At 39.4% G+C, this 18,554-nt stretch overlaps 1 protein-coding gene across 3 annotated transcripts in view; it reads right to left on the bottom strand.

Moving 5' to 3' along the window:
* The window catches only part of KANSL1 (KAT8 regulatory NSL complex subunit 1), a 157,228-nt gene that overhangs the window by 47,668 nt on the left and 91,006 nt on the right, over window positions 1-18,554 (bottom strand). The gene's annotated exons all lie outside the window — the stretch shown is intronic.

Below are 18,554 nucleotides of genomic sequence, written 5' to 3'. Positions count from 1 at the left end.
TTAACACAAAGATGACAAAGCAAGAGGGTGATGAAAAACAAGGTGAAGAAGAAACACAGAAACCACTCTGATTTTCAGTACAAAAACAAAGAGAATGCTGCTCTTAATACTGCCCATGCGACAGGAAGGGAAGACAGTGAAAAGGTACCTTCGCTAGTAGTGAGAAGGCCGGGGCCATGTTTCCAACCAAACATATACTCAGTTCCCAAGAATGGGTTTGTTCTATTACAGAGACTATAAAGAATGTCTTCTATTGCTGTTTTTCATTCACTTAATTACGTTTTGTATTGCTTTTAAAGCACAGTAAATAAGCTGATATGAGAACCCAGTTGCACTTGGTGTCATATAAAATAAAGAAAAGCAACAATGATGGAAAATGTAGCTTCATAGTTTGCAGAGATGAACCACATATCCTCTTTTCCTCTCTCTGAAATTTTATCAAGCAAACACATAAAGATGATGCCACAAGTAGAGGAAACAAAATTAAGTTAGCAAAATCTGGCAAACTAAAGAGCAGAAAAACAAGAGTTCATCTTAACAGAAATATTTCCTCCCCTAAAACATGATTACTATTTATAATGGCAAGCACTCAATGATGTCCAAGGCCCTTCCATACAGCTGTATAAAATCCACATTGAACTGGACTATATGGCAGTGAGGACTTGGACAATCCAGTTGAAAGCAGATATTATGGATGATCTGCCTTGATATTCTGGATTATATGGCTGTGTGGAAGGAAGCCTATTCCCGTACCCTGAGATAAAGATGTGGGCAACCAAGCAAATTTGAACATCTGAAAAGCAACTGTAAAAAATAATAATGTTGTGTACTGTGTCACAAGCTTACCCTATCTTCCTTGAAAGTTCAAGAAGAACATGTTCTTGAGCCAGTTGTTAAATACAATGAAGATAAACACCTTTCCCTTTTTAATTACTAGCGCTGAGTCACTACTAGCATTTCTTTTTCTTCTTCACATGCCTTTGCCAGCATTCCTGAATGGCATCTTCATCACAGCCACTTTCTCCACTCACTGTTTTCCAATAAAATCTTTAGTTCCAAGTTAAGCTCTCTAAAAGCATCTTTCCTGCCTCAAAAACAGTTCAAGCTACCTGTCACACTGGTTTCTCAAAACATTTCCTTGCAGGACATTTCAAAACAGCCTCCTTATAGGTCCTTACACACAGTCCTATAACCCAGAATATCAAGGCAGAAAATCTCACAATATCTGCTTTGAACTGGGTTATCTGAGTCCACACTCAGATATTGTGTGATTTTCTGCCTCAATATTCTGTGTGGAAGGGTCCCAAGTCACACATCATGTAGATATGTTAGGCTAAAAATCCCATCATTCTCAGATAGCATGATCACGGTCCATGACTGCTGTGTTACAAGCCAGCAAACATGTAGAAAACCAAGGTGGGAAAGGGAATCATAAACAGTCCTGTAGCCACTACCTTATTTTTAATGTTGCTAACTTTGATAATTTACTTTAGGGTCCAAATAACTGAACTGAATTCTTAGCTTTCTAAAATCCATCCGTCCCTATCTTCTGACCATAAATAAAAGGAACTAATAACTTTGCATAATTTACTGAATCTAAGGAAATTTTTACCAGAAGGTGCAAAATAGCTTGGACGGAAATCTTACATAAACAAACATAATAATCATAATAATAATACATTCATAGGGGGGGTGGTCTCATTTGGCACAGCACTAAGAATCTAGCAACGAGGTTACAGAATGAATGAGGGATTATATGGAGATGTGGCAGACAGCAGGTTGGGGTATAAACCATGGTACACAGTTTGCCCTTCAGATATTTTGGACTATAAATCCCACAAATACAATTCGTATGAGCAATGGCTGTGGACTATGAGCATAAAATACTAAATCCATGACTGAAAATTCTTAGATCAGTGGTTCTCAATCTGTGGGTCCTCAGATGTTTTGGCCTTCAGCTTCCAAACATCCCAACAACTGTTAAACTGGCTGGGATTTCTGGGAGTTGTAGGGTAAAACACCTGGGGACCCACCGGTTGAGAACCACTGTCTTAGATTGTCTTAAACCAACCTCCATTCTGCAACTTCTATTGTTGTACAGCTAATACTAGCTAGTATACTAGCTAATACTATTGTTGTACAGCTAATACAATACTAGGTTATTGAAAAGGTTACTAAAATTATGCATTATGATGTTATTGCAGTACCTTGGGCAGAACCCTATATAAACAGTCTTGTTCTGTTCTGGCTCTTCCTCATTTTCCAAGATTGCACAGTACTGATATTAACACTGACAACCTTAGCAGAATCATACTCTTACTGAATACTAGCCAACAATCTTTTAGGAAAAAGGCATCACTAAAATAGCCAAAAAAATAAAGTGAAAAATGTATGCTAATAACTATACATACATATATGCACACCGAAAAATATGATGTTTTTATATAGAATATTCATATCTATTAAATGCTATCTTTTAATTAAAATTCATATAAACAATATCTAGAGAAAATTATTTTACTATGATTCTATCCAAAAGAGATTCATCTTTTTAAAAGGCACCAGTAACATTTCATTCCCTAGCAGTGAGGAATCCCATTATCAGGTAAGGCCGTTTGGGTCAAGGAAGAGGTAGGCAGGAGAGAAAATAAGAGATTATCTTGCAATGCTAATCATTTGGAAAGAGACTGTGTAATCCTAAACACAAAGACCAAGAAGCACATCCCACTAAACTCAGTGGGATTTGTTCAAAGCAAACATGTATGAGATTAGAAACACAAAATATAGAAAATGCATTAGATATTGTGGGAAAAAAAATCAACATATTTTATTGGGTCTACTCTCATTTAGAAGTGGGCCTGGGGTGGGGAACCTTTTTTTCTGTTAAAGGCCATTTGGATATGTATAACTTAATTTGCAGGTTAAACCTTTATTTAATTGCCTACACCCCTGATGTAAGCAAAGCATACACCTGTCTCCACAATAACCATGTATGTGACGTGATCCTGTTTTACTTTATATATATTGTCATTTTAAAGTTAAGTATAGGCAAAGGGAAAATTGGTGTGCATAAGCTGGCATTGTAAAGGCAGGGAGTTTCAGAAAAACATCTATTTCTGTTTCATTGATTATTCTAAAGCCTTTGACTGTGTGGATCATAATAAATTGTGGCAAGTTCTTGGTGGTATGGGCATACCAAATCACCTTATCTCTATCCTGAGGAATCTGTATAAGGACCAAGTAGCAACAGTAAGAACTGACCATGGAACAACAGACTGGTTCAAGATTGGGAAAGGCGTACGGCAGGGTTGTATACCCTGCCCCAACCTATTCAACTTGTATGCAGAACACATCATGCGATGTGCGGGGCTTGAGGAATGCAAGACTGGGGTGAAAATTGCTGGAAGAAACATTAACAACCTTAGATATGCAGATTACACCACCTTTGATGGCCGAAAGTGAGGAGAAGCTGAGGAGCCTTCTAATCAAGGTGAAAGAAGAAAGTGCAAAAGCTGGGTTGCAGCTAAACATAAAAAAAAAACAAGATTATGGCAACAAGAATGATTGACAACTGGGAAATAGAGGGAGAAATCGTGGAGGTAGTGACAGACTTTGTATTTCTAGGTGCAAAGATTACTGCATACGCAGACTGCAGCCAAGAAATCAGGAGACGCTTACTTGGGAGGAGAGCAATGACCAATCTTGATAAAATAGTGAAGAGTAGAGACATCACACTGGCAACAAAGATCCGCATAGTAAAAGCAATGGTATTCCCCAGTCACCTACGGATGTGAGAGCTGGACCATAGGGAAGGCTGAGTAAAGGAAGATAGATGCTTTTGAACTGTGGTGTTGGAGGAAAGTTCTGAGAGTGCCTTGGACAGCAAGAAGATCCAACCAGTCCATACTTCAAGAAATAAAGCTGACTGCTCATTGGAGGGAAGGATAGTAGAGGCCAAGATGAAGTAATTTGGACATATCATGAGAAGAAAGGAAAGATTAGAGAAGACAATGATGCTGGGGAAAATGGAAGGGAAAAGGAAGAGGGGCCGACCAAGGGCAAGATGGATGGATGGTATCCTTGAAGTGACTGGATTGACCTTGAAGGAGCTGGGGGTGGTGACGACCGACAGGGAGCTCTGGCGTGCGTTGGTCCATGAAGTCACAAAGAGTCGAAAACAACTGAACAATAACAAGCTGGCATTGTAAGTATAAGTATTTTACATGCAGTCAATACATATACATTGCAGAGACAAATTTTCACCTGGAGGAAAAGTATCTGCTTAGAAAGCTCAATGGTTGCTCTTAAGGATGTACAGACCTGGCATATTTATATTAGGCTCTCAAGTAATTGTGTGTACATATGCACGTATACATGTATGTATGCAACAATACATTAAAACTTAACATTTAACACACATAATGAAACACACCTAACAAGTGAATATTTTCAATTTAATATATATTTTATGAAAGTGTAACATACAAGTGCTGCAAATCAACCACAGTATTCTCCCTTCTGAAGAGGTGAAAATTATTATCCTCTCACTTAAGCAGAGAACTTCTTGAACTTTCGGTCTATCCCTCAACACTTTCTCAGATAGAATGTAGACTTATAACTCTAGCACAGTGGTTCTCAACCTGTGGGTCCCCAGGTGTTTTAGCCTACAACTCCCAGGAATCCCAGCCAGTTTACCAGCTGTTAGGATTTCTGGGAGTTGAAGTCCAAAAACATCTGGGGACCCCAGGTTGACAACCACTGCTCTAGCATCATCATCATTTTTATTCTGTGTGATTTTTAACATCTCTGTCTGATGAAAAATTTAGTGAAGCTTAAAAGCTTGCATAGTGTCTTGGAGTTGACCCAAAACAGGTACCAGTGCTTGGATTCTAGATTTTGTTGTAGTCTGCTGTACAACTACCTCTAAATATTTTTCCTGGATTTCAGGATACCAACTTCAGCTCCAACAGGAGCATACTAAAAAAGAGGAAACCAAAAGACGGGGACTTTAAAACTCTTTGAAGTTTTCTACCTCCAATAAGGTTAAACCACTTACACAAAGTTTTCACAACCCACGACCCTGTTTATAAGTGAGGAGTTAACAAATGGTCTGAGTTCAAGCCAAATAGTACAGCAGAGAGGCAACAACAGCAGAGTAACATATCAAAGAAGCCGATAGTCCATTCCAAGGTCCAAATCTGAATCCAGGATGGTCTAGAGTCCAAGGTCAATCCGAAAGTCAGTACAAGAGTAAGTCCAGAAATCATGGATCCAAGATAAGCAACAATTCGAGGTCACAGCTCTAAACACTGACATTGCTGCTAGCAGCAAGGTACCACACTTGAGTTCCTTATATGCTAAGTTCTCAAGTGTTACCTATTACAATGTTCCCTCACTTATTGCAGGGGTTTCGTTCCAGGACCCCCACAATAAGTGAAAATACATGAAGTAGGGACACCATATTTTAATATTTATACATTATTTTATATATTATTTTCTTATCTGCACTTCCTTACCTGTCCCCGGCCCATCCCAAGGGCGCCTGCCTGCTTCCCTTGCCTCCGCAGAGCCTCCAAAGCCACGAAGACAGCAGCAGGTCAGGGAGGCAGGCCTTCCTCGCTGCACCTCAGGCTGCCACACTTCCAGGGTCTGTGGAAGCCTCAGGCCACCACACTTCAGGGGTCCCTGGCCTCCACTGAACTTAAATATTTTATATTTAAACTTTTTATTAATATTTTCCAAGTAGCAAGGGAACATTGTACCATCTTAACTGACAACAGACAGAATATAGATCTACGACTCTAGCATCACCAACATTTATCTGCTACATAGGTTTTAACATATTTGATGAAGAAGCCAGACATGTTTTTAAAGCTTCAATAATGTATTTCTGGCTTTGGAATTGGACCCCAAAATATATCCATTGTCTGTGGATTGTATATTTTGTTTGTTTAGAGTTCAGATTAAGATAGATGGCATCACACTCAGGACATCGCCAGATGGCTGGGAACTGTCTGTGTCACTCTAAATGGAGCTCCACAATGAACATGCGAAGCTCCACTTGAGCTTGCAGGAATTAACATGCTGTTCAACAACCTGCTCATTCATTCTACAGAAAAAAACCCCACAAGTGATACTGCTTCCTGCAACCCAAATGTAAGTACTGCTCACACTATACAACCAAACTCTGTGAACCTACACAGCAGCAACTAAAGAGTGGGGGGTTCATCCTACTCCAAGCCTCAATATAATTTGAAAGAGCTTGTCTCTTATCAACAAACTGCCTGTACTTCCTCGGGGTCATGTTGTCTTGCCCCACACTTCTGCAACCATGCAAAACAGACCGCTGCTTCTCAAATCACTCTAACTGCAAGTGCAGGTGTGTCCTTTCCAAGGGCAAACCGAGAGTGTCAGTAATAATCAAAATCAAGAGAAGGAAGAGATGATACACATGCCTCTTACACAAGATCTTCTCTGCTGTTCATGACCAGTGTTCCTCTTCCCTGCCAAGGATGGTTCCATTACTTGTATGACAATATACAATAGTGTACTACCACTAAAAGTGGCTCTTACAATAGTCTTATCTGCTCCATCAGCGGTTGTTGTGGCTGCATTTGTGGTTTGCTTTTTTAAAAAGAGAAAAATGGTAAAAACCCAAGTATAAAATGAAATCTTTGACAGTCTAATTTTGTTTGTTTGTAGCAAAACAATTTCTATTTGCATAGTTAGTTTCCAACAAGCAAGGCAACTAAAGGCAGATTATTCTATTTAAGGAGATACTCATGTCTGGGGAGAATATATCAATCCTACGTAATTACATGTATAGACATAACAGACTAGTAGTTTTGCATGAATAGTTCAAACTATTTCCCATGAAAATAACATTTCTCCAGGAATATCAAATCAACCACTACCACAAAAAGGAGTGCTAGGGACAGAAACTTTTAAAGGGAGGCAATTGATTTGCATCTGCATAACATGTATTCACCATCTGAAGTGCTGGGTTTCAGAATGTGGGTACACAGAAGCTGCCACCTTCTTTATTAAGAAGAAATAAAGCATGAAAAGCCAAAACAGCAGCAAGATGTATCCGGAGCTAGCAAAACTATCCAATCTGATAAAATCAAAAAGCAGGAATTCCTTGTTAAGCTTCCAGTACAGACTGCATTCCAAAGGGGAATGTTATTTTATTAACCTCTAGCTTCAAACAATGTGCTTGTGAGCAGAGCACAAGCCGTCTTTATACAAACAAAGCATGTTAAAGAACAATCTGCAGTAGACCATGGTTTCTTCTTTGAATCAGACACAGACAAGAAGAGAGTAAATGCAGGCAGCACTGCTTAAAAGAGCTTAGACAGCAGACTACTGCAGGCCAGGAAGATACAGACAAATGCCAGGAACATACTCATTGCTTCCCCCTCACCATGACCATATTTGCGTACAAGCCAAGCAAGCATCACAGTCAGCTTGACTAACAAGGACAACCTCCTTGTAATCTAAGCAGATGGTGCTTGTTGCAAAGAGAGAGCTAGGTGCACATGCGCACTGGAGTGGTGGCGATTTAGACCAATGTTGCATCACAGAGAGAGGGAGGAAGGGAGGGGAGAATGAACAGAGAATGCCGGGAAGGTCTCAGCCCTTTATTTATTTACAGAGAGCGGGAGGACAGAGAAAAGGAATAAAAGGAATAACCAGGCGGCAGGAGGAGGAGGAAACTGGAATGTATGAGCTCAGCCTGCAAGGGTTATAAATACTGCAGAAGCCAAGGAAGCTAAATGGGCCAATATACAGTGCTTCTTTTCTTGGAGGGATGGGACAGTAGGGGATAGAAATTCTCTTTTCTCAAAACACCCTTGGAAATATTTCTGAACATTAAAAGATAAAAGCATCTCACAGAATAAAAGGACTGTTCTGGGAGGCAGGGAGATAAAAGCAGAAGCATATAACAACCAAGATTAACTTTTGAGAGGGAAGAAACTAGGAAGTCATGCATATACAAATAAAGACACTCCTTCCTCAGCTTTTGACTTGCAAAGACCCCTCCTGTGAGTGAAGACAACAGTACTCAAGGATGAATTCCAGGCAAGCAAGCCTCAAAAACGATGGTGCTGGCCATAACATTTTCTCAGAAGGCCTTGACATTTAGGGAATTGGAAGGACATATCAAAATCCTAAATCAAACCAATGCTACTACTCACTGCCTTGTTTATGGAAATCTTCAATGCCACTCTGCTTTTCTAGAGTTATTAAAGACTAGCTTGGGGATCTGGCAGTACCCTGGTTATTAGAAGAAGGCATTGTTTGTTTTGGGATGTTAGGTAATATCACTGAAGTTTGGTCCAGATCAGTTGTTGGCTGGGTTCAGTGCTCTCTGGATAAGGGTGAACTACAACTCCCAGATCCAAGGTAAATCACTCCCAAACCAGGCCCGTATGCACAGTTGGTTATGTTGGGTCTGTGTGCAAAGTTTGCTCAGATCTGACGTTGGCTGGGTTCAGTGCTTTCTGGGTGAAGGTGAACTATAACTCCCAAAATCAACATCAATTCCCCCAGACCCCTGCAGTATGTTTAATTTGGTCCCAGTCCATTGCCAAGTTTGGTCCCAGTCCATTGTTTGTGGGGGTCACAGTTTCTCTGGATGTAGGTGAACTATAACTCTGAAAATCAAGGTCCATTCTCACTAACCCCAAACTTGACACTGGCTTTCCCTGTGTCAAGTTTGGTACCAGTCTATTGTCGATGGGGGTCACAGTATCAGTGAAGGTACTGCAAGTCCCATCATCTGTGTTGAAGTTTGGTCCCAATCCATCGTTGGTTGGGTTAATAGTGCTTTATGGATGTAGGTGAAATACAACTCCTGTAAATCATGGTGAATTATCCCCAAACCTCTTGTTCAGTTGCTGATCAATTCCTCTGTTTGTTGTGTGCCATAGGAAAGGGTAAGAAAGGGTTAAAGGAGAGGCAGTGGGCTGGATCATGCAAATCCCACAGCAATTGAGAAAGGAACCCTTGGATGTGGAGGAAAAACAGAACATCTAGGATGAAATTGTCCCTGCATGAAAGCTTTCACTTGGGTGAGTGGCCAGTATGGTGTTTATGGAGGACACTGGCAGGGTTTAGGCTACATGTTAATGGCGCTCACTATAACCTCCAATATCAGTGGAGGGGGGGCATGGGTCTCCTGCTTAGTGGGAACTATAGCTGTTTGTGGAGGTGGAAGTCTGTCTCTGTAAGTGGACACCTCCACCACATACACATTTTCACTTATAGCAAGCTCTGTGAGGCCCCATCTAGTGTCAAAAATGCAGCTATCAGAATGCAGTTCAACTGCATTGAACTGGATAATGAGTCTACACTGTCATATAATGCAGTCCAATTACATTCTGAAACGGCATTATTATAACACTAAGTAACAAGATTTTTGTCCCTGACTTATAAATGCTATTTCCGAATAGGTTCTATCATAAAAACCTGGAGAACCAGAAATGTTGTTGCGGTCTGCACACTAAAAGGTTAAAAATGGCATATTTTCATTGAGGGAAATTACAAACGAAGTGCCTAGATTGAAAAAAATAGTAGTGCTACCCTCAACCACTAAAACAATGTTTCTGGAGTGTGACAAATACTTTTAAAGTAAGTACCGCACAATTAAACAAAAAATAACACTTTCAAACCAGGAACAGAATTTTTTTTTTAATTTGTTACATAGTGTAATCAGCACTACTGGCTAGTCTACCCTACTTATAATATATTTCATTCAAACAGCAACAAATACACATGCATATATCATAAATGGCCAAGTCAGTTTTACAAAACAAAAATAGTACTAGACTTGTACCTTGAGAGGAGACATGATAGCCATGTATAAATATGTGAAAGGGTATCATAAGGAAGAGAGAGCAGATTTGTATTCTGCTGCCCTTGAGACTAGAACTAGGAGCAATGGGTTCAAATTACAGGAAAGGAGAACATTAGGAAGAACTTCCTGACTGTACAAACTGTTCAACAGTGGAATTCAGAGGTTGGTGAAAGCTCTTCCTTGGAAACTTTTAAACAGAGGCTAGATGACATCTGTTAGGGATACTTTAGGCAGGGGGTTGGACTAGATGGCTCATGTGGTCTCTTCCAACTATTATTCTATGATTCTATGAAAGTGGCCTACAGGATTTTTCTTTGATGGCAAATATTGTATTTTGTTGTTTAAATGTTATTCTTATTTATTCTATATTCTTACTGATTTTAAATTATGGTGTTACAAGCCATGTTCTCACATTTTCTGGAAGATGTAACTACCGGTATTTTAACTTATCCAATGGTATAACTGTGCTACCTGTCACCCTACTGAAGAACAAAGAATTAGGTTTCTAATATGGAAACAGTGCCCATGATGTAATCAGAGGTAATTTTTGAAAAGTGGTAAAACCTATGTTTTTAAAACACCAAAGATTTAGTGAAGAAATGTGTTATGAAAATCTAGTCTTCACAATCTCATGATACACCCCATTACCGTTTATATTATTACAACCACCACTACCAGTGGGGATCTCATCACAATACAAGTTCTGAGATGGAGCACTAGCAAACTCTTGGCTAAAATCAGGCCTTTGGAACTTTAAAACAAAGGCATACATGAACATCAAAGATGACTTTTCTTGAATCACATGATTAATTGATAATATGTATTAAGATGACAGAAAAAAACTTCTTAGTCTTAAGCTGTGTACATGCACTTGAACAGGCACTTTACTGTTGTTATGCATTCATGACTCCAACATACTGAAATCCTATTATGGTGTTTTCTCGATAATATTACTCACAGGTTTGCCACTGTCTTTGTCCAAAGGAAGGATGTGTAACATGTGGGCCACATGAGCTCCCTTATCCCTTTATTTTTATAGTCGTCAGGGCCCCCATGGGTCAATTTCCCCCCCAACAACCATTGTTTTGTTCCATAATGCTTCACAATGACTTCTAGTTACCATTTATATTTATTAATATTTACAATGTTCTGGTTGCAGATGACACGATAAATAAATAAATACCATTTATATTGCACTCAGAACTCCCGAGGTCCCTCCAGGGGTCAACACAAGTTCTTGGAAAAACACACAATTTAAAACATTTTCTTTTGCTCACAAAGACTCTCCAGGGGTCCAGAAAGGACCAAAAATATGGTAACAATCCCCTGGCCACCTAGAAAGCATCATGGGGGTAAACAAATTTGTTGTTCTTTGTGGGAGCAGATATAGTGAGTAGTGTAGTTCTTCACATTCAGGGGCACGTAGTAATGTAATTCCATAGCCTTCCACAATAGCTCTGTTATTTCAGAAATAATGATGTCATACCATTCTCTAATTCTTTAAGGGCATTTCTACTTCTCTTAAATTTAAAGTGTAAATATAGATTACCAACAAATGTGTCAAAAATAGTAAACTCGTTTTAAACTCGTAATAAATCGCTTGATTAGGATAATCAAAACTATCAAATAAAAAAATTCCATGGATCTTTAGTCATTGTTACAATATAGTGATGGACAGAAAATTACTATAATGGAAAAATAACATATTCTAAACTAGCCTTTCTTCAACCAAGGTTCCTTCCATTAGCAGTCATCACACCCAATTGGTTGGAGATGACAAAACCTGTCAATCAACATATCTGAAAAAATCTGAATTTGGGAAGATCAGACCTAAAGTTTATTGAACAACAAGCCAGTATTTCCTTAGCTTATTTTCTAGTAGTCAACCCATATGCCACAATTTTACAAGTGCCAAGGAGCACTTCAGATCAGTTTATTCAGAATATCAGGACAGTGAACTAGCCCTCTGCTTAAAAAGCTTGAGGACCCCTGGAATAGACTGTCTACATAAGGTTGGGCGGCTGCATGGCAATAGAAAAGGCATCTAATCTCAAAAATACAGCAAGCAGAACAATCTGGTGGTGGCATACATATAGTGACTGCACCTGGTTGCAATTGAAGGAAATATCAGTCCCCCACATCACATAGCTTAAAAGTCACTACACTAGATATATTTCAGGTGCTAACTGCTATAAACCATGAGCACCCGCAACCCTGGCTAAAGATGATGTAACGTGCACTACAACAATCTCTGAGAGTGACCAGTGCCCTGCAAGTATTGCACCTAAATGTTACATACAGGAATCTACAATATTTCTCTAGCTCTGAGCGCAGTTTATTCTGTCTGGAAATAAAACAACTGATGCTTCCATAAAAGCCAAATCTTATCTACTCAAGGGCAGATACTATCAGAACTCTGAATTATTGGTTTTCTGTCACCAAGATGCCTTTGTGCAAAGGAAAACGATGAAGAACTAGTAAGAAAATAGGTTGTTTGTTTTTTTTAAAAAAAAAGACACCTTCAAATTTGTGACCTTTAGAAAAGAACAGAAGAAAATACAAAGAACTGGAGTCCATTAAATTAGCATTCATAATCCTTGGTTATAAAGCCTGCTAAACTATAATTCTGAATCTCTGACACAACTGAAATATTTTGTTCAACAACCTTCTTCCCTGTCATTCCAATCCTACACCAAAGATTTTTGTTCGCTTGCCCCCTCCCCAATGTCCCAGTTCTGGCTCCCATAGGTAGTAGACTCAGCCAACTGATTTCGCAAGAACCTCCAAATAAACAGGAATAAATTCAGTATTTGGAAATGATGTCATTAGCAAATCAAAATATTTCTGCTTATGAAGAAACTAAATTGAACAACTTGTACAGCTGAACAATTCTCCACCCTTCTTGGACATGAACAGATACTGCTCAAATGTGTTCAGTGTTATTCAAAACCAATATCCAATGTCATATTCAACTTATTAAAATAGTCAGAAGGGCTATACCCAAGATGAATCAAGTCTTGAAATGAAGACATTTCCTTCTATCAGTTTTGTAATATAAATACAGTACGATCTCTGTATCTGCAGGGATATGTTCCTGGATTTCATGAAGACACACAAAACCACAGATAACAGTAAATCCTATAGAAATGATGGATAGCTGGCCCCAAAATAGAAGAGTCATGCTAGAGGATTGAGAAAATACCTAGAGAGGACATATTTTGTTTGACATGGATAAATGAAATCAAATATACCACTCCTAAAGATACAGGGCTCATACTAGAACTCAAGTATTCAGAAATCAATTTAATGAACTTTACTACCATCTAGTTTCTCATATGCTGAATGCAACAGACACACCCACATAAACATAGGCCAATGTTCAAGTAATTTTGTTTGGCTAATTAAGTTACATTTGAGGAATTCACAAAACAAGTTTTCATCGACTTAAGGTCTGAAATTATCCTTCTCTGCTTTCACAAATATCATTTAACATCCTGCTCCTAACATCAGGACCATTACTTAATTCAGACACAGTTGTACACATCTCATCTTCATGAGGTTCCTAATTCCCTCATGCCTTAAGTCAAAGGCCTATGAATGCTATCTAATAAGTAGGTTATGAGTCCCATATAACTCTACCAGAAAACATAAGACTAACAGCAGGACAATGCTTTAGTTTCAACTGTCAGAAGAGTGATACAGGTGGGCCTTCTTTCCAGGAACAGTATAACATGGGCAGTGAGGGAACTTGACAAACAAAGCAGGACACAGGCAACTTTCTTTGCAATACTTGTTCAAATAACTGCTGCATACAACTCTGTTTTACACAATTTATTGTGCTCTAAGAGAGAGAGAGAGAGAGAGAGACAGAGAGAGAGAGAGAGAGACTGAAAATTTCTGAATCAATGGAAGTGTTTGAAAAGTGGGAATAAGCAGCCTGCTAGGTAAAGGACCAACAACAACAGTGGGCAATTGTTTAAGCAGGAGCTGGCAATTTGTGGCCCACCAGATGTAGGTGGAGTGCAATTCCTCATTATCCCTCACCACTTATTAGTATGCTAAGGCAGGCGAGTCAATATTTCCTACCTTAACCATAGAATACTGAAGCCAACAATGTTGTACCAAGGTACTCTCAATCATTAACTCTGTAGTCATAATATACTGTATTTCATTGCATAATAGTTGCCATTGTATAATAGTCACACCCCATTTTGGGGAAGACAAAATTGGTATTTTGCCTTTCGCCAGGTAATAGTCGCACCTTTAGTTTACAGGTGAGTAAATTAAGGATGTGACTGCTCTTTTGGCACTACAGGGTTTAACTCAGCTGGGCGCCAAGCCAAGCACAGCAGCACCAAGGAAAGGTGATGGGTGGGGGAGTGAGTTTGCCCACCTGTCCCCTCCGCATCTACAAAGCTGCTTTAGCAAGGCTCTATAGGTGCACTCCACGCTTCAGAGTACTATTGCCTCTGAAAAGGAGAAGGTCCAAAGCGAGCTTGCCCACCCCAAGCTATACTCAAAGCTCGTAAGGGAAAGCTTGGGATGAATGATTTCACTGTGAGGTGCAACCGTGTGAATGGCTAGCCACATGCGTTGCTGCACCCTCAAAGAGAGTAATGTGACAAAAGCCCCCAGGGTTTTTTTTTTCCAATGCATAATAATCAGCACTGAATAATAGTCACATCTCTTTTTGTTACATTATGTAACAAATGTTGAAAAATATTCTGTTCTTGGTTTGAAAGTGTTATTTCCTGTTTAACTGTGTGGTATTTTGAAAGTTGTCATTTTCAAGAAATGTCTTTTTTGTGGCTGCCACAAACTATATTGAATTGGTTGATACTCTATGAGATATTCATCAAAAACTGTAGCAAAATGTGCTGCACGATGTCCCACAAAAATAAAGGTCTTGCAGTTTAATACTTTTTTCCATGTTTTTCTGATAGAACCAATTAGGAAATGACATTCATAACCCAGGAAAAAACGTGTTACATAGTGTTATGCAATGAAATATGGTATGACAATTTTTTTCTCTCTCACACCCTTCAATCTCACCCTCTCTCATATGCTATTTTGTACTTTCACACTGGATTACATAGTTATGTGTTGCCCCATCCTATAAAACCGTTTTTACATAAATCAAATCATTTCCATGTTCAAACCTACTGCTGGCAGCAAATGTTTAGTAGTAGTTAGAAATGTTCAGCAGCTTGTCGTAGTTTCTACAGGGATTTTTTAAAAGAGGGGGCAAGGGAATAACAGAAGTATATAGATTGATTTAATAAAAACAGGACAGGAAATACAGTATATCGCACTAACACTCCTTTCCTCCCCAAAATCCATAGCCTAATATACTGGCTGCCAACGATTCATTATGTTTCAAAACTGGCACATGTTTAACTTATATCGTAGACAGCTGAAAGACTAAAAAGCACAAGAGAGACAACACTTGCACTGAAGTTCAAACTGTACAGCTCTCTCTAAAATGCTGAGTCACAGTCAGGAAGGAGGGCCTGACATGAAATAAACAGCAGGAAGAACAACAAAAAGAAGCAAAAAACATTACATCAAAAAGATAAAAAAGCCACCTAGTTGAGGTACCTAACTCTCACACTGGATATAGAACAGATGGAGGTATTTTGGTTTTGGACTTTAACTTCCATATGCCCCAGACAGCATGATTAATTTTAAGGGGTCACAGGAGTAGCAGACTAAAGCATCTAGAAGGCCAAATGTTTCCAGCTCTCAATGCAGGGCTTTTAAAAAACAAGGAACAGGACTTTGAATTGGCCTTCTGGGGACGAGGGAGATGTTCAAGTATAACATGCAAGACAGTTGGTTTATCAGATCCACTGCCTGAAAATAGTGATGATTGTGCTCACTATGTTTCAAATTCCTGGATGACCTTATTGTTCCGTGGTATCATGTGGTGCTGAAAAACTCAGAACTTGAGAAAGGAATTTTTAGACTACAGCTCAAAATCCACAAGCAACTATGGGCACTAGCATTATACTATGGCCAAGTGCCTGTTGATAGAGAAAATCCTTTTCTTTTCTTTTTTGCTAGGGCGTGGCTGGGAGTAGTAAATCTGTTTACCTTCTCCTCTCACCTTTTGTCAATTATTAGAAATTGACACGGGCTAACAAAATAAGGAACTAGTAAATTAGATATGTGAAGTACACAGCACAAAAACATAATAATAAGGGCTTTAAAATCATGTAAATTTTGCAGATAATTAACCAGTGCAGGCTGGGATTCTGCCGGAGTAACTTCTATTGTGTTGGCACAATGAAGGTTTAGCAGGATTGTGTGAAGGAAGAACAGCAAATCAGGGGCAGTTTTCATAAGAATTATTGCCATTTTATGGCATCTTCATATTACAAATATATTATGGCAAAAGCTTTCACAGAGTGAAAAGACAAACTGACTAAATGCTTGAACCAGACTGTGGAAGATGAGTTGTGGATTTACAGTGGTCTTTTAAAGCCATTGTCTTGCAGCCATGGATCTTCCTATTCAGATCTGGCAATAAATATGAAATAAGAGAGCAAACAGCTACATCTCACTGACAGAGTACCATTTTGCATGAAAAAGTGGCTTCTATGTCAGACATCTCTAAGGATAGCCAGGAAGGGCCCCTTTTTGAGAGTCACTATCAGCCAGCACAGATAAGACTGAACTAAACAGATCAGTTCTCAGTTTCAGGTAAGAGTAAGAAGGACTCTTACCTGAAACCCAAGAGAATGGATATCATTCAATGACTAACTATCATGTCAGCGTGACAGAGCTAGCTGGACTAACGGTCTGATTCAATATAAGATAGCTTCATATGTTACTGTAGCAACCACCAAGGCTGTCTCAATGCATAAACAGCCACTTGCTTAGTCACTCATGACCACTAAATCCTCAAATTTCTGTAAGATGTAGTTATCCTTTAAAGGTTAGGTACACTACATGAGTCTGACTCCATTGTAGCTTTTGATCTAGAAGGTTTAAGGAGCAACCTCGCACAGACCAACATGAACAGGTTTGCAGTGTCTTATTTTTAAACAAAATCCACCAAGGTGAGAGAACAGGAACATATTTTGAGTATAAGAACTGAACAAATTTTCACACAAATATCAATTACTGATTCCCCTAAACCAGAAACCAACTTCTTAATTTCAGCAGCATAATGCAAAAAAAAAAAAAAAAAAAGGGATGGGAACACTGTGTTGCTACTATTAAATGAAAGTAACCCACCTTATCACATGGAGGACCCCCCACACCCGATGCCGTTTTACCAGCATATGTGGTGAAACGATAGGTGCATGGGGCAATGATCCCATTGCCCCATGCGCCACTCTGGTGGGGCAACACTTCCATCATCACACAGGGAAACAGGGCCAAAGTTGCACAACATGGGAAGGCTCCTGTGTTGGGGGCAGGGCCTCCACCAGAAGTCACATGATGTCATATGATGGCCAGTGTGGGGCTCCGTCCCTGAAGAAGGCTGGAAATATCTTAGAATGCTGAATTTTGTAAGTGTGATAAGGCCGCAAGACACCCTGGCTGTATCTTTGCCATATAATCTTAAGAGCTACTTGGATCCAGATATATCTTCTGATCACTCATGGTTGCCCATCCCAGCTTCCTCTCCACCTTCTTGGAAGAGACTAAGTACATGCATACAAAATCATGTATGGGCGTACCCAAAATCTACATAGTACGCTAACATGTCCCTGCTATTTCCATTTCTATGCCATTTCTGACCATTTAGTTCTCAAAGCAGCTTACATCAGATTAAACCAATAAATCAGGGTGGAGAATATGTGACCCCACCAGATGTTGTTGACTGCTAACACTCCCCCTCCCAAATAGCTCTACCCAGGATATCTAATAGTGGAGATAAAAGGAAGCTGAAATTCATATCTGGAAGCCCATACTCGCCCTTCTAATAAACCAGTACTATATATACTTATGTGTAAGTCAACAGCAGGTTTTGGGGTCAAAATGATATATTTTGTAATGATCTGTGGCTAAGTCGAGGATCATTCCACATAGAGGGGAAAGCACTGATGCTGACACAAGGAGCCAACCACCACTACTACCATTTGCCCATCCAGGCATTCAAAAAGGCCAGAAGCGTTTCCATGGCAGAGAGAAGAAGAGTGTCAGTGCTTCTTTTAGGTTCTCTCTGGATGGAATAAGCTCTTGCTTTTCATAACTTTATTCAGAGAAGAGGGGTTATCAACCCAGATTAGGGGGGTTGATTATTTTATTTCTATATTTATACATTAGTCTATATGAAACTTAGTAACCAAACAAAAGCAGTATATAAAAAGAAAGAGGAAGTCTGCCTTTAATAATCTGTCTTTTTTTTTTTTTTACAAACTGCATTGTGGCATATTCCAAGATCTGGATTCCAGCTACACCATTCTACTACTCTCTACACACTCCAGAAGCTAAGAGTCTACCTTCCAGACCTCTGTGTTCGAGGAAATTTCACATCCCCCCCCCCAAGTCTGCTGCCCACACCCCACTTGACGCACCAGTTAACGCTGTCATAACTACATAAAGATTAACTATGTAATGAACTCAAGTGGGGTAGAATTGGCATTTCTATCCCATAGATCAGTGTTTCTAAAAAAATTGTTCTTCCAGGTGTTTTGGACTTCAGTGACCCGAAATTCCAGCCAGTTTACCAGCTATTAAGAAT

The sequence above is a fragment of the Anolis sagrei genome, chromosome 6 (assembly GCF_037176765.1).
Source record: "Anolis sagrei isolate rAnoSag1 chromosome 6, rAnoSag1.mat, whole genome shotgun sequence".
NCBI lineage: Eukaryota > Metazoa > Chordata > Lepidosauria > Squamata > Dactyloidae > Anolis > Anolis sagrei.
The sequence above is the reverse complement of the archived record's forward strand: the minus strand, read 5'-3'. Positions and strand labels throughout refer to the sequence as shown.